This window comes from Lathyrus oleraceus, chromosome 6 (assembly GCF_024323335.1).
Source record: "Lathyrus oleraceus cultivar Zhongwan6 chromosome 6, CAAS_Psat_ZW6_1.0, whole genome shotgun sequence".
Classification (NCBI taxonomy): Eukaryota; Viridiplantae; Streptophyta; class Magnoliopsida; order Fabales; family Fabaceae; genus Lathyrus; species Lathyrus oleraceus.
Genome location: NC_066584.1, coordinates 201,776,850 through 201,792,575, shown reverse-complemented (window position 1 = coordinate 201,792,575; position 15,726 = coordinate 201,776,850).

Below are 15,726 nucleotides of genomic sequence, written 5' to 3'. Positions count from 1 at the left end.
CTTCAAATACATCGGATTCAAAACTGGTGGAGAAATGGTCATTATGTTCAATGTAGCCCTTTTCCAATATATATCACCAATTTCAAATTTGTAAAGATCTATGGAGTCTTGCCATTCGCAGACTACCATTCTATCAAATAAATTTGAGCCTTTTATCCAATTATTAGCACTCTTATCTGTTTCTATTCAACAAATGTTTTGCATGTTTTGATTAAGAAAATATCATTGTTTTAAACGATCAAATTTTTTATAATTTGATTTTAAACAAAGTGAACATTCACAATGACGAAAGGATACTTAGGAGATCCTCAGTTCTCTCCCAAGGGTGGTACGATCTCCAACAGGGTAAGATTTTTGTCCATATTCCTGGCATGACTGTATCTCCTCCCTCCGGAACCCCTTGTTGTTTATCCTACCAAGTGGATTACTTGTTGAGAGTCACTTCTCTTCCCTTCAGCAGAGTAGCAATCTTTCTTCCTCAGCAGCTTGGATCTCTTTGGGCAAGAGTGGTATTCGGTGGTTGATCCCGATAAATCCTTTATCTCCTCGGATAGATTCCCCAGTAGAGTTATTGGTGTGGTGGACCTGGTCTGTGATAACTCTCGTCCCCAGCTGGAATGATTGATGATTCATCCTCTGCAGAGTTCTTTGCTTCCTGGTATCTCTGATCCCCAGCAGATTGGATACTCTCCGGTGAACTTGGCTTTCTCTCTTGAGATGTAGTACCGGGTGGTTGATTCCTGGACCTGGTTGTGTTAAATATGTCTGTTTGTCAGCATACATCATACATAAACCATGCATATTCATGCATAATTATAACATTCAGGTATTCATGTTGCATTCTTTGCCATATATCGTTGTTTGTTGTCTCCTGCTATTTGGTGATATACTTCCCCAAGCAGACGTGTGTGTCTGATCTCTCCATATAGAGTCGGCTCCATAAGCAGAAAGCGTCTATCCTTTCTTCCATATTCCCCACGGGTTATATCCTCGTGGATGTTGATTGTGTTTGTTCCTTCCCAACACATATACTAGGATGGTTTTCCCTATTAAGTTATATCCTCACCGGGACAAGTCTTGATTTGGTGTGCCTATCTAGTTTGATCCTAGATCGGTCTCTTGAGACTCTTTTCCTGTTTCCCCGTGGTAAATCAATAATCGCTCAATAATTAGTAATTATTATCCCGGCGGAGTCTGTGGTTCTCTACCCTCATACCGGTAGTTGTAAGTCATATTTATGTGGTCTACTACCCAGTAACCGGTAGTTGTAAACCCCATTTTGTCCCAGTGCAGAGTTAAACCTTGATTGTTGTTCATCCTAACCGATGACGGGTACTCTCTTTTGTGGTTCTCTACCCTCATACCGGTAGATGTAATTCCCTCCTTGTTGGTTATCTTTATACAAAATTCGATATTGACATTCCTTATTTTTTTAGTATACCACCCAGTAACCGGTGATATATCTCTTGGATAATTGCTCTAATTATGCAATTTATCCCCAGCGGGTCATCTCTCGTCTATCTTGTTGTTGTTAGTAAAGATTGTTCCTCCGCCTTGATTGGTCATCATTATATACCTAGTTACGGTATCCCGATGCCTTTTCTTTTCGGTCGATGTATCCTTTATTAACCCAGTAACCGGTTGTGGATAATCGACCATGCGAGTATATTATCTACGTTCTGACGGTAATAGATAGTATATCTCATGCACTCTTTGGTCGAAGCCTTTTGTTCTTCCCCAGTTGAGTAAGATTCGTACCCCTTTTTCGGAGTCGAATGTCCATCCCATAATCGAGTTTGCTTTTTGCCCTCTTTTTGGATGATGACTGTTTTGGGAATATTCCCCAATTCACGCCTTGATTGGTCATCATTATATACCTAGTTTCGGTATCCCGATGCCTTTTCTTTTCGGTCGATTTATTCTTTATTAACCCAGTAACCGGTTGTGGATAATCGTCCATGCGAGTATATTATCTACGTTCTGACGGTAATAGATAGTATATCTCATGCGCTCTTTGGTCGAAGCTTTTGTTCTTCCCCAGTCGAGTAAGATTCGTACCCCCTTTACGGAGTCGAATATCCATCCTATCATCGAATTTGCTTTTAGCCCTCTTTTGGATGATGAGTGTTTTGGGAATATTCCCCAATTCACGCCTTAGTTGGTCACCTATTATATGCCCAGTAACCGGTATCCCTGGTGTTCCCTCCTCTCTGCTCCCTATTATGACTTTTTATCCTCTGTGGAGTCAGATTTTCCTGAGTTGAGATATACCTTTTTAGGTCTTCCTCAGATGATTCGGTTGATTGATATCTCTCACCCTTATACCGGTCTTAGATATTCATCCTTCCCGAGCATGTTGTATCTCACCCTCATACCGGCGATCAAATCACATGTCTCCTTGAGCTTATTACCCAGTAACCGGTAATACCTCGTCCCGCTGCTTCCCCAGGAGTGTCCTTTTAGGCATCCCCAACGAAGTCCCTTATTGGATTGTTTTCATCCGGATTTTTATCCGAAGTATCCGTTGTGGATAGTTTTTGCTGTATTGGCATATTCCTCAATACATGCACCTTTGAGTCTGCTCGGGTCTTTCCATTGGATATTTTCCCTTTGGAATTCTGTTCCCCAAGCGTTGAGTCGTGACCTGCTCACGCATTTTATTCCCTCTCCTATCCCCATAAAAGTCCCCAGAGTCTCTGTCCCATTGAGTGTATTTCTCATATGGATTGTCAGTTTCTCCGGATGTCTTTTCTTCTTTGTGGACACATATCCCAACAGAGTTCGTACTATTTGCATACATACATCTGCATCATGAGGTCTCTTAGGGACCAAAATTTGTCTCTTTGTTATTATTTAAGCCCATTCTACCTCGTCGAAACGAAGATTTTAACCTTCACTTCTCCGGCTAGAATGACCTTAAATAGGGGCATCTGTAAGACCCCAATTTTAACCCTAAGATCCCTCATGGCATCATAACATTGCATTTGCATAGCCTCAAGGATCATGAGTATCTTGGTTCCCTTTACCTTTGGGTGGGACTCCTTGTGATTGGTTTGAGATCACCAAGCATGCTTGAATTATACATCATTGTTTCTCTTACTTTTGTTTACTAAAAAAATAAAAAAAAATAAAAAAATAAAAAAACGAAGAAAAAAAAAGAGAAAAATGAAAAAATAAATAAATAAATAAAATATAACAAAAAATTTTTTTTTGGACTTAGGCCTCTCTCATTTGAGCCCACAGGTCCACAAAAACCAGGTTATAAATTCAGAGTTTCAGTGAAACAAAAGAGAGGCCATTCCTATTACCCTGGCAGGAAAAAGAAAGTGAGAGAAGAGCTGACAGAGTTCAGAGCAACCACCAGAGGCAAACCCTCAAATTGCTCTGCAAACCCAAAGGAGCAATTCAATTTCATTCGATCTCTCCAATCAGGTTTGCCATATATCCATCATCTTTATGCCTTCAATTTGAATTTTCTGAATATATGAGGTATTATGGGTGAATTTGATACCCTTTTAATGCATGTGTTTGACAGGAGGTTTATGCCTCCTACCCTTGGTTGCTTTTTGTGAGCTTTTTTTGTGAATTTTAATGGCATGATTCATGTGGTTACATTTTGATTTGGGGGCAGCTCTTGATTACCCTATCTTGTTTCTCTAACCTGTTTGTTGAGTTTTTTTGTGAGGGCTCACATGACTCTTGCAGAGATGGCCTAGTGTTCCACTTTATTTGAGGGATATCCCTGGAGGTTTATTCCGATTACCTGTGCTTAATGGCTTGAGATATTTGTTTGTGACTGCTTATTCCAAAGGATGGGAGCTACTTGGATCATCAATATGATATCAAGAGGGGAACTCCTAATGTGGTTTTATTTTCTTTTCCCTTATCTCTTGTATGTTTAGGAATTTAACCCTTCTTTTTTTTCCCCATTCTAACCTAAGCCAAAACTTTTTGTGCAAACAATAACTTTTGTTTTCAACATTAGAAACCTAATCCTTATGCTTTTGATTTTCAAACTTATTTTTCATAACACTTATTTTGAATTGAACCTTTTAATCCACTTTAATCCTATTTTTGTAAATACTTTTAATTGGTAAATATAACCCATTCAAATACTTTTTGTGGTTTCAATGGCCACCTTCTTAATCAAACCTTTTTTTTTATAACCATTAGCTATTAGGTTTGAATTATCCTTGAGGTAGATATAATACTAACCTTTATCCTTAGTGATGGACAATGAGTCTTCCATGCTTATTATAGGGTTAACCCCTTACTAGCATGTTGAAGCTATCCTCACATGGTGGATTTGTGGTTTTAGGTTGAGTTTTCTCCCTTGGATAACAAAAGACCTTAAGGCTTTCGGACCAATCAATCCACTCATTTATTTTGAATATTTTTACCCCGAACTACGAGGTTTTGATCCTAATCTTTTTTAAGATGGTACGTAGGCAATGGGTTCATCCATTCAAACACAAAATGTAAATAAATTTGTATATTCTTTTCTCATCCCTTCAATCATGTTTGCACAAATAAATTTTCACAAAAAAAAAAACAACAACCTTACAACAAATGTGAAAAGGGCTCCCTAGGAGTACCTAGGATGCTTTGGGTGCCTAACACCTTCCCATTGCATAACCAACCCCCTTACCCAGATCTCTGACATTTTTACTAGTTTTTGATTCGATAAAACTTTTAGGTTTTTGTTCGCTTTCTAACCATTCCTTTGGATAAATAGAAGTGCGGTGGCGACTCGACTTGTATGATTTACCTTGGATTTAGTCAATATCTCTAATGGTAACGAATACCCCGCTACATCACCAAAGGAACTATTTCATTTTCACTCAAATTTCTCAGATCTGAAATTCAACTAAATCTGGTTGAATTTCTAGATCTAAAGTTCCTAGACCTCTCTCTCATAGTCCATTGTACTTCTGTTTGGCCAAAGGAAGCAAGGAAGCAAGCTCAGATCACCATAATTCACAGGTTCTCTCCAACTGGTTTTTTCTTCGAAACTCACTATTTCTTGACCTATTTGCTTGGATATTGTGTTGGCTGAAGTCCTCTTCATAGAGGCAATTGTTTTGAGCGCTCAATTGTTGAAATCCATGAAGTTCAGTATGAACACCATGATTTTCTCTCTCTGATTTCTCTCTCTATGAGGATCAAGAGGAGAAACCAATGGTACAAGGGTGATGTACATCACCCCAGCTTTCCAATGATGTACATCACCGTCCCTTTACCAGATGCATCGTGAGCCCTTGGATCTGATCTCCAGATTTTATCTCCACTGTCCAATGTTATGACTTTGTTTTAATGTTTGTGTGACGCATTGACTTGGACGTACCATGGAAGCGTGCATCTGGAGCGTTTGATCAACCACGTCAATTAATGAGGCTTGATCAAACGCTCCTGGTTTTTTTAATTTTCTTATTTTCTGATTTAATTTCTTTTATTTCTTTTATTTTCAAAAATTCATATCTTCTTCATTTTTAATCCAAAAAATATGGGACCAATTGCATTCTTCTCCAAATAATTTATAGTTTCTAATATTGATTTTTAATATTTTTTATTTTGTCATTTGATATTTGTTGTGAATTTTCTCTTTTCTGGTTATTTTTAATTCTTTTTAAATAGTTTTTGATATTCAAAAAATACAAAAATATTTTCCTAACCTATTTGAATGATGATGGATCTATGAAAAATATTCTCATCAATTTTTTAATTGATTTGAGATTTATTTGAGATTTTAGTTCAATTAGGTTATTTTTATTCATTTTTAATTGATTAAAAATAGTTTCTGACTTTTAAAAAATGCTGAAATTTTTTGTCAAACCTTGTTTGACCTTGTTGAACTTGGGATAAATCACTTGGATCTTTCAAGGTTGATTTGAAGTGATTTTGAAGTTTGACCTTTCTTTTATTTTTAACTCAAGTTTATTTTGATATTAAAAATGCCAAAAATATTTTGCTTATTATTTGACCTCCAATCTTCATCCCATTTCTGGTTTCTCATGGTTTGACTTTGACTTCAAATGTCATTTGGTCAACACACATGGATTGGTACATTTTATTTCACCTTATGCACTTTATTCTTTCCATTTCCTTTTCCATTATTCATCTCTTTCTTCTTCTTCTTCTTTTTCTTTTTGATCAATGAGTTAAAGGTTGATAAGTTAGCATTGATTAGGGAGACTTAATCTTTCTTGATTCAAATCTAATTCATCTTGATCAATTGATCAAGTGAATGGCTTTGCATTAAGGATAGGTTGTTTCCTAAATCATGCAAAAGACTTAAACCAATACAAGATCAATTCTCTTCTTCTTTTTGGCATGGCAACTTGTTGGAACTTGGTTCACTAATCAAGACTTCTAACTTGTGTTGTTGCCTACATTATTATTGACCGGCATCAAATAGTTGTGACTTCTACATAAGTCCAATTACGATTGCTTAACATAGCGCTAAATTTGCCTTATGGCACACTAACTACTAACACTAACTATTAACCATTAACATTTACTTTTGCTCTTTACTTTTATGCAATTTACTATTCTTGTACATATTATTCATTTTCTTTTTTCCTTTGCTCATTGGAGCACATGTTTATGTTAATATCATTTGCCGTTTGCTCACTTGAGCATATAATTGTGTATATATATATATATTTTGTGTTTGTGTTTTGTTTGATTGTTGTGAACCAAATGCAAAAAATGGACAAAAGGACTTAGACTTTAGGACCTTCCCTATGCAAAATGGAGTCAAAGAGCAACTAGGCCTCATGCCTTTAGAGTGCTATAAATGTCAAAGAGCAACTAGGCCTCATGCCTTTAGAATGCTTAAAGCTTGAAGATGAACATTGAAAGGACCATATTCTAAACTCCCTCTTGTCCATTCTTTGATTTGTAAATAGAACCTTTTGATGTGTGTGTTTCTTTGTGCTAGGGATTCCAACTTAATCCAAATTGGGGAACCATTGCCATGTGCTTCTAAGAGAGAGAGATTCAAGATACATTGAGGAACCTTCCAAGAGTTCATTTGATTGTTAATTGCTTTAGTGTATGCTTATGTGATTGCTTATTCCAAAGGATGGGAGCTACTTGGATCATCCATATGATCTCAAGAGAGGAACTCCTTTTGTGGTTTTGTTTCTTATCCCTCACCTTTTGCATTGCTTAGGGTCTTAGCCATTCTTCTTCTTCCCTCCACTCTAACCCAAGCCAAAGCTTTTGTGCAAACATTTAATACTTGTTTTCAACATTAGAAACCTAAGCCTTATGCTTTTGATTTTCAAACTCTCTTTTCTTAACACTTATTTTGAATTGAATCTCTAAATCAACTTTGACCATATTTTGTACATACTTTTCATTGGTAAATATAACCCATTCAAATGTCTTTTGTGGTTTCAATGGCCACTCTCTTAATAAAAACTTTTCCATAACCTTTAGCTATTAGGTTTGAGTTATCCTTGTGGTAGATGTAATACTCACCTATATCCTTAGTGATGGACAATGAGTCTTCCATGCTTATTATAGGGTTAACCCCTCACTAGCATGTTGAAGCTATCCTCACATGGTGGATTTGTGGTTTTAGGTTGAGTTTTCTCCCTTGGATAACAAAAGACCTTAAGGATTTTGGACCAATCAATTCACAAATTCATTTTGAGATTTTTACCCCGAACTACGAGGTTTTGATCCTAATCTTTTTTAAGATGGTACGTAGGCAATGGGTTTATCCATCCAAACACAAATGTAAATAAACTTGTATATTCTCTTCTCATCTCTTCAATCATGTTTGCACAAACAATTTTTTTCACAAAAAAAAAACAACAACCTTACAACAAGTGTGAAAAGGGCTCCCTAGGAGTACCTAGGATATTTTGGGTGCCTAACCCCTTCCCATTGCATAACCAACCCCCTTACCCAGATCTCTGACTCTCTTTTACTATTTTTTGATTTGATAAAACTTTTAAGTTTTTGTTCGCTTTCTAACCATTCCTTTGGATAAATAGAAGTGAGGTGGTGACTCAACTTGTATGGTTTACCTTGGATTTAGTCAATATCTCTAATGGTAACGAATACCCCGCTACAACCCTCATGAACAAAGAGCATAACCAAGAATTGATTCAAGAATGGTTATGAGCATCATATATGAGTCCCAATGTTCTCTACATGTTATATTGATCATGTTTTCTTCCAGAGTTTGAGGGTGATTTGCCTTGGAAACCCTAGTTTGACTGGGTATCTTGAGTAACTTCTCCAACAAGCTATCTCACCAATTGATAAAAATCTTCAAGGGACACTTCAAAATTCATCATATTATGCATATATTATTACTAGGAGCCTATGAAGTCAAGATAATTGGAAATTAGCATGTTGGTTGATGGTGGTTGGCCAGATGAATTCATCTAATCAAAACTGGGTCTCCCTAGACCCTATATCCTACCATTTTCACCATATGAAAATTATTCCAAGAGAAAACTTACTCTAAATGACATTATAAACAACTTTCATGTTGGGACCTAGAGCTATTTTTGCTTGGAAAGTCATTGTCTATGTTGAAACATTATAGGTCATTTTGTCTAAACCCTAATTTGAAAGTCAACTTCCCAAGGCCATAACTTGCTCAATTTTTATGAGATGAAATATTTCCAAGTTTCACAGTGACATTAAATGTGTCTACTTAAACTTTGATGTTTGGAGTGGGAGCTAATTCAACTTCTTTGAACATGTGATATGAGGCTACATTATAGGTCACTTTTGACCTATACCATTGATCAAGTGATTTTTCCAAACTTCAACAATGCATAACTCTATCATTTCAAATCCAAATGACATGAAATTGGTGACCATTTTGAAGGTCTTTGAGATAGCTACAACTTTGATAAATACACGTTTCTCATTTGAAACTCCCATAAAAAGTTAAACAAGGTGGAATATTTAGACATATGGCTTGACACTTAGAAAAATTTTGATATGTCAAATTTTTCCAAACTTCCACCTCAAATTTCTCCAAGTTCCAAGCTCCAAATGAAAAAGTGTTGAACATCAAACTTGTTCCTATTGATCTCACCTTTCCAAAGAGCTCAAACGCATTCATTTTGGACTTGAAATGCATAGGATTTGCATGGCTTAAACAGGCTGATATCATTTGGCATGGATCCAACTTCAAGCATCAATGTTAAATTGCCTTGAATTCCAAGCTTGCTTCAACACATCTGATCATTCATTTTGGACTTCAAGCTATCATTTCATGGGCCTATGCGCGCCCATGCACCATGCTATAATCATTTGCCAAATTTGGAAGGTTGAAAAGAGTGTGCAAATATCACATGGATTTGGCTATATATACAGCTGCATTTGCTCAGAATTAACACACACATCGCGCCAGCTTTAAATCCCCATTGAAAACCCTTCACTCTCATAGGATAACCCTGATAAATTCATTTGAATTTGAGCTTGAATCTCCACTGCTTTGGAATTAAATTCTCCAGGAATCCATTGCTTCTAAACCTTTCCATTCCTCTCCTGCAAGCAAGTGAAGTGAAGCCAAGCATAATTCAGATCAAGATCTAGCAAGTTCAGACCTCCATTGTAGGTAATTTGCAGCAATTTTAAACTCTTCGATTCTCTTAAATTGTTGCTTAATTCCATTGATTATTGAGTTGTTTGAAGTCCTACCAATGTAGGCAAGAAGATTTAGTTGCTTTGAGGCCAAATCGAAGCAACTCAGATCATGAACCTCGTTTTTCAATTCCACACATCTCTTAATATATTTGGAATTGGAGGAATTGGAGGTGATATTCGTGCTCAGTGATGTTTTTTCTTTAAGATCATGTCCCTATTTTGTATTTTGGTGATGGTTCATCTTGACCAGTCCGGTAGAGCTCACCGGGGAAGATGATCGGAGCTCTGGCTCCGGCGATGATGTGTCTCACATCTAGACCACAGGATCCTCAGGCCACGTTTTAATTTGAAGCGTTTATTTGGTAATTAATTGTTGGTAATCGTTGGTAATTAAACCAACGATGCCACGCAGTTGACTCAGGTGTACATGGAACGCGTGTTTTGGATCATCAGATCTGCCACCTCAATTAATGAGGGAGATCTGATGCTCCACGTATTTTTGGATTTTCTGAATTTCATTTTACTTCCATTTTCTTCAATAATTCATAATAAATTTAATATTGATCCAAAAAATATGGGACCTTCACCAAAAAAATTTAAATATTTTTCTCTTTCATATTCTGAATTAAAATTATTTTTTGGATCATTATTAATATTTTTCATGAATTAATTGATTTTGCATTTGTTTTTAATTGGTTAAAAATATTTTTAAGTGTCCAAAAATTATGAAAATTTTTCTCCAAGGTCCTTTGACCTTGTTTGACCTATGATAAATCTCATGGCCATTTATTTGGTGTTTTGATGAGATTTTAGGATTTGGACAAAACATATTTGAATTTAATGCATTATTTTATTATTTTTAATTGAATAAATGTCATTTTAATTGTGTTGACCATTTGTATTGACTTATTTCAGTTTCTTATTTGTTGTTGGGCCTTGGTCAAGGTTCATTTGACTTTGTCAAGTTAATATTATTGGATTTAGGGGATTGATGGAATGTACATTCCATCTCCCAAAATGAATGAATAATATTAATTTGGTAAAAATCCTCCTTTGACCAATTTGTGATTTCATTCATCCCCTTCCCTCTTCATCTATTTCCCCTTCTTCATCCATTCATTTCCAATTGGCCAATGACATCTCAAAGTTCTAATGCTAGTTGATTGAAAGATTAACATGAGTATGGATGAGATTAGGCCACACCTTTGCATATATTTTTTTGTGTGTCGTATGTTTAATGAGCATATGTCGCATTACGCGAAAAACCGGCGGGAAAACGAAAACAACAGAGCCGCCACCGTGCGTTATTTATCCCAAAAGAGGGACAGGAAACGCTTGAAGTAAACCTGGAAAGAACATGGTCTCGCGACCAGAGAAAGATGGGATCGGGAGTCGGTTATGCGAAGGGAAGGTATTAGCACCCCTACGCATCCGTCGTACTCGACGGGATCCACGCACAAAAGGAAGGATAAAGGTTGCTAACACTGCTCAAACGAACACATCAAACACTGGCTGAAAAGAGACACAGAAAACAAAAGAAACTAACTCGGCAGGATATCGCATCCTGGGCCTACGTAGTCTGTCAGGCACAGACATCAGAGTCGATGTAGTTCGGGACAGGGGGAAACGTGCTCGCTAGGATGTCGCATCCTATGCATACGTATCTTCTCTAACCAGAGTAAGAATCAGAGCACTCGTAGCTCGGCTAACGCACATCAAACAAAACCACACAGGAAACCGACTGCCAATCGCTGGACTTATGTCAGACTCCACACAAAACAGGAAAACATGGAAACCGAATGCCAATCGCTGGACTTACATCAGACTCCGAACCAACAAACACACACACAGGAAACCGACTGCCAATCGCTGGACTTACGTCAGACTCCAACCAGAAAAGGAGAAACAACTCACACAAACAAAACAAAAGGGCGCCCGGAGAGATCAGCTCATCTCCTGCCTACGTACCTCATCTGGTATGAGGATCAGGGCGACGTAGTTCCCCTACGTAGGGACAAAGGACTTCTAACCTAACCAAAGATGGGGAAATGACATACTAGAAGGGAGACTAACTCGAGCCTAATAGTTATCATGCAAATTCACCATGGTCCTAGGTTAAGGTTTCTATCTAACTTGCACAGGGAGCAAGCTAAACCTAAGCAACACAAGCAAAGCAAACAATCACACAAATAGCACACACTATATACAAACAAAGTGGGCTCACACAAGGTTAGGCTGTGAAACACAAGCCAACTGGAATCGGGTGTAATTAGCTCTTAACCCTAACATTGAGAGTTAGGGTGAAGCAGATGAAATGGGAAGTGAGGGGTGTGCCTCACAGCTCTTATCCCTGGCCTGGGAGAGCTTGACTCAAATAGAAGGTGTGGGAGTTCAGAAAGCAGGAACTCTTCTATCCACATGTGACTGACTCAACAAAGATCTTGGGTTAATATCCACAATGCATCAACATGTAATGTGAGCAAAGGGATGACACACTGACTAGCAGAAGATGGATTACACATCTCTTTTATCTGCCAATTGCCTTATCAAAGGACTTTTCCTGCTTGGCACAAAAATAAACAAACACAAGCATTGCCTCTTAAGGAGGACTTCAGACAGATGCCTGCCCAAGTAACAGGGCAGGTCTTCCAGACTACATGAAGTCAGAGAAGTTATACCTCAATGCTTATGCAACCAAGCAAAGCAAAAACAAGTTCACAATGAACTTAAGCAACTAATGTACCTGAAAACAATCCAACTTAATCAGTATACAACTCAAAAAGTCAAACAGATAATTAATAGTCAACAGTCAACAGACATGGTCAAACAAGCAAGGCTACAATGTGCAAGGCACAAACTCAACTCAAATGAGCTAAAAGCCACCTACAAAACAAGTCAAGATTAGTCAACATCAACCAAATAATCCAACTCAAGCAAATGAATCAATCCTCTTATGGCCATGTGCTTCTTAACCTGAAAACAAAGCTCAAACATAAGCACAAACCATTAGGACAAGGCCTAGGGTCAAAGAGGGAGAAATAATTCAACATAGAACATGAAAATTGACATGAATCAAATTCAACCAATTAAGAACATCATCCAAAAGGTCTCATGTCAATAGCATCAACCAAATTCATTTCACAAATCAAATAAGGCAAGGCATGCAAATTCAAAGCTCATTGAAGCAACAGAATGAACAAATCCATATCAATTCCAAAATGGTTCAATTAATTCCAAGAAAAATCAAGGCTAAACAGAACACACAACCGGATTATCACACCAAAAATCAAGGCATTTGGGCAAGTTTAAGCATAGTAATCAAATTCCATAAGGCAAGGTAAGCACAAACAAGCTCAAATAGGACACAATTATTACATCAACTTAGCACAAGCCTAAAACAGAATTAGCAAATGATAAAGACCTCAAACCAAAGCCACAACAAACTTCAATGTGTCTAGAATTAATTTGCAACATTTCAAATTCATATGATAAACAACCAGCATTTCCCAAATCATGGAAGTTCAAGACCATTCAGAAGTGCACAAATGACAATCCAGAAAGAGAAATCCCAAACAAATCAGAAATCAATCCAAAAATTCCACAAAAATTCATGATCAATCACAATATCCAGAGGAAGTATCTTACAAAAAATCACATTAATTAGAATTCATTTGGCATGGCAAAGAAATTCATCAAGATGAGCAAGCAAAGGTGTGACACACATTGTCACACCTACATTCAAAGGATCATAACTCAACAACCACAAATGCTAAAAATGCAAACTCAACACCAAAATGTCCAGCAAGATGTCTAGTTTAAGCATACCAAATTTCACAAGCATTGGATTAAAACTCATCGTTTCACAAAGCAAATGGCAAGCAAGGTTAAAAAAGCACATGCACACACAAACCCTAAGCCAAAATATTTTTCAACCGTGCACAATTTCTGGAAAAATAGTCAAAAAATACTAGACATGATGAGGAGCAAGATACAAAAAACCACACATTAATTGGATGAATATTTATGGAGTTATGATTTTTAGAAGGGAAAGAAAAATTAAAAAAACATGAATGAAGCATGTATGAACATGGATGAGAAATGCAATAAAATGCAAATGGCAATTTGGATTTGTGCTGAGCCAAGAATCAAACTGTGCGCCATTTTGAATTAGGCGCCAGTTAAGTGAAACGCACCGTTTCACTTAACTGATGTGGCACGGCAAATGAACGGCATCCAATCAATACGCCATGTAATAGCCACGCTGGACCAATGCATGTCCATAAACATAAAAACTCATGCAAACACGCGCTGCAAAGATCAAACAGGTCCTGGAAATATAAACCCTAACATTCATACGTGTTCTTCATGTCCATCATCCTCAAGAACACATGTGCACAGAAATTGACAATAATAACATCATTAGATTCATCTTTCAACGTACATTAACATGCCATGCTTAATTTGTTCTAAATCCACATATATCAAACGATTCGAGCAAAAGAAGTTTCACATGGCAAACTTAGATCTAGCATATCTCACTCATTTCTTCATGAAAATCAGTGATCTAAAGTTCAAATTAACCACCAAAGCACGATCTACAACAAGCATCTATAAATTTCATGAATTAGGACATTCGAATTCTAACCTTGTTGAAGCTACAGAACTGGAATTGATGCTTTTAGTTCTTGTAATGCACAAACAGTTCTTCCTCAGCTCTTGTACGATTGAATGGATGAAGGATGATAGCTCAATCGTGCTTGATCTTGCTTGAATCTCCAACTGCCATGGATGAGTGTGAGCTTCAACAGCTTCGAATCTTGATGAATTCCTCTGGATCTTGCTCTAACAATGCTCCACTATGCTCCTATGTGATGAATCAACCAAGAACAAGGCAATGCTTTTGCAAAATTTTGATGAAAAGTGAGAGAGAAAATTGGAAGAGATTTTTCAGATCTGAGAATTATGAAGTGTTAATCCAATTTTCTGTTATGATTTCACTTATATATGATCTGTTAATCAAGTTTGTTAAACATGCTTAGACCAAATGCCAAGGGATTAATGAAAATGAGGTGTGGATGTCAATTTGCAAATGCACCTTATGCATGGAATGGTAATGCAACAGTACACGTTTTTGCTTGGAAATGCACTTCAAATGCTATTTTGAACCAAATGCAAGTGATGGGATGTGAAGGCAATGCATAATTTTTGAATTTGAACTTTCCCTCCAAAATTCAAATGGAAATGCAAATATTTTTATGATGGAAATGCATGGCATATGATGCATGAATTGAATAGTGCATGTCAAGAGATAAATGTTGCCAAAAGAACCACTCCATTTGGACATATGGTTTAAAAGTTATGCATGCTTGAAATTCAAATTCACTTGGCCATGATTGATCCATATCCTTTCAACCATACATGAGAAATTCATGTTCTTGGACTTTTTGGAAAGGGGAGAAAAAGATCTTCAACTTTCATGTTGGACAAAATTTCATTTGAAGCTTGCTTGATGATGTAATCTTGAGGAGAAAACCTTTCCATTTTTGGCAATTTCAAATTACATGTCACTTACTATTTTTGGAAACTTTTCATCTGACCTCAAATTCTTCAATGTTGATGTTTGAAATGTCAAATGAAACTTGTATGGACATGAATGAGGCCTCTCTAACCATCTCCCACCTTCAAATCCATGATTGAATTGACAGTTGACTTTGGTTGACTTTCTAGGGTTTCAGATGAATTGCATCTTGACTGATGAGCTTTGAACATCCAATCTTTGACCAAATCTCTTAAAAATGATCCCTAGGTCACATGAACTCATTGAACCAACCCTAGGGCTTTGCTTCCTTGGAAAATGCACTTGCTTGCTTGCACAACTGGATCTCCTAACCAGTCTTGACTGATGACTTGCACTAGGCAGTGGACAATGCAATGCTATGCAGTGGACAATAATGACTTAAATGAAAATGTATATACAAAATGGTAGGTGCAAATTTGAGGTGCTACAGCATAGTTCATAATACTATATCTCCAACATGCATTAAAACCAAAAGTTTATTGTCCGGCCTCAAATAGTTGTGACTTCTACATAAGTCCAATTACGAT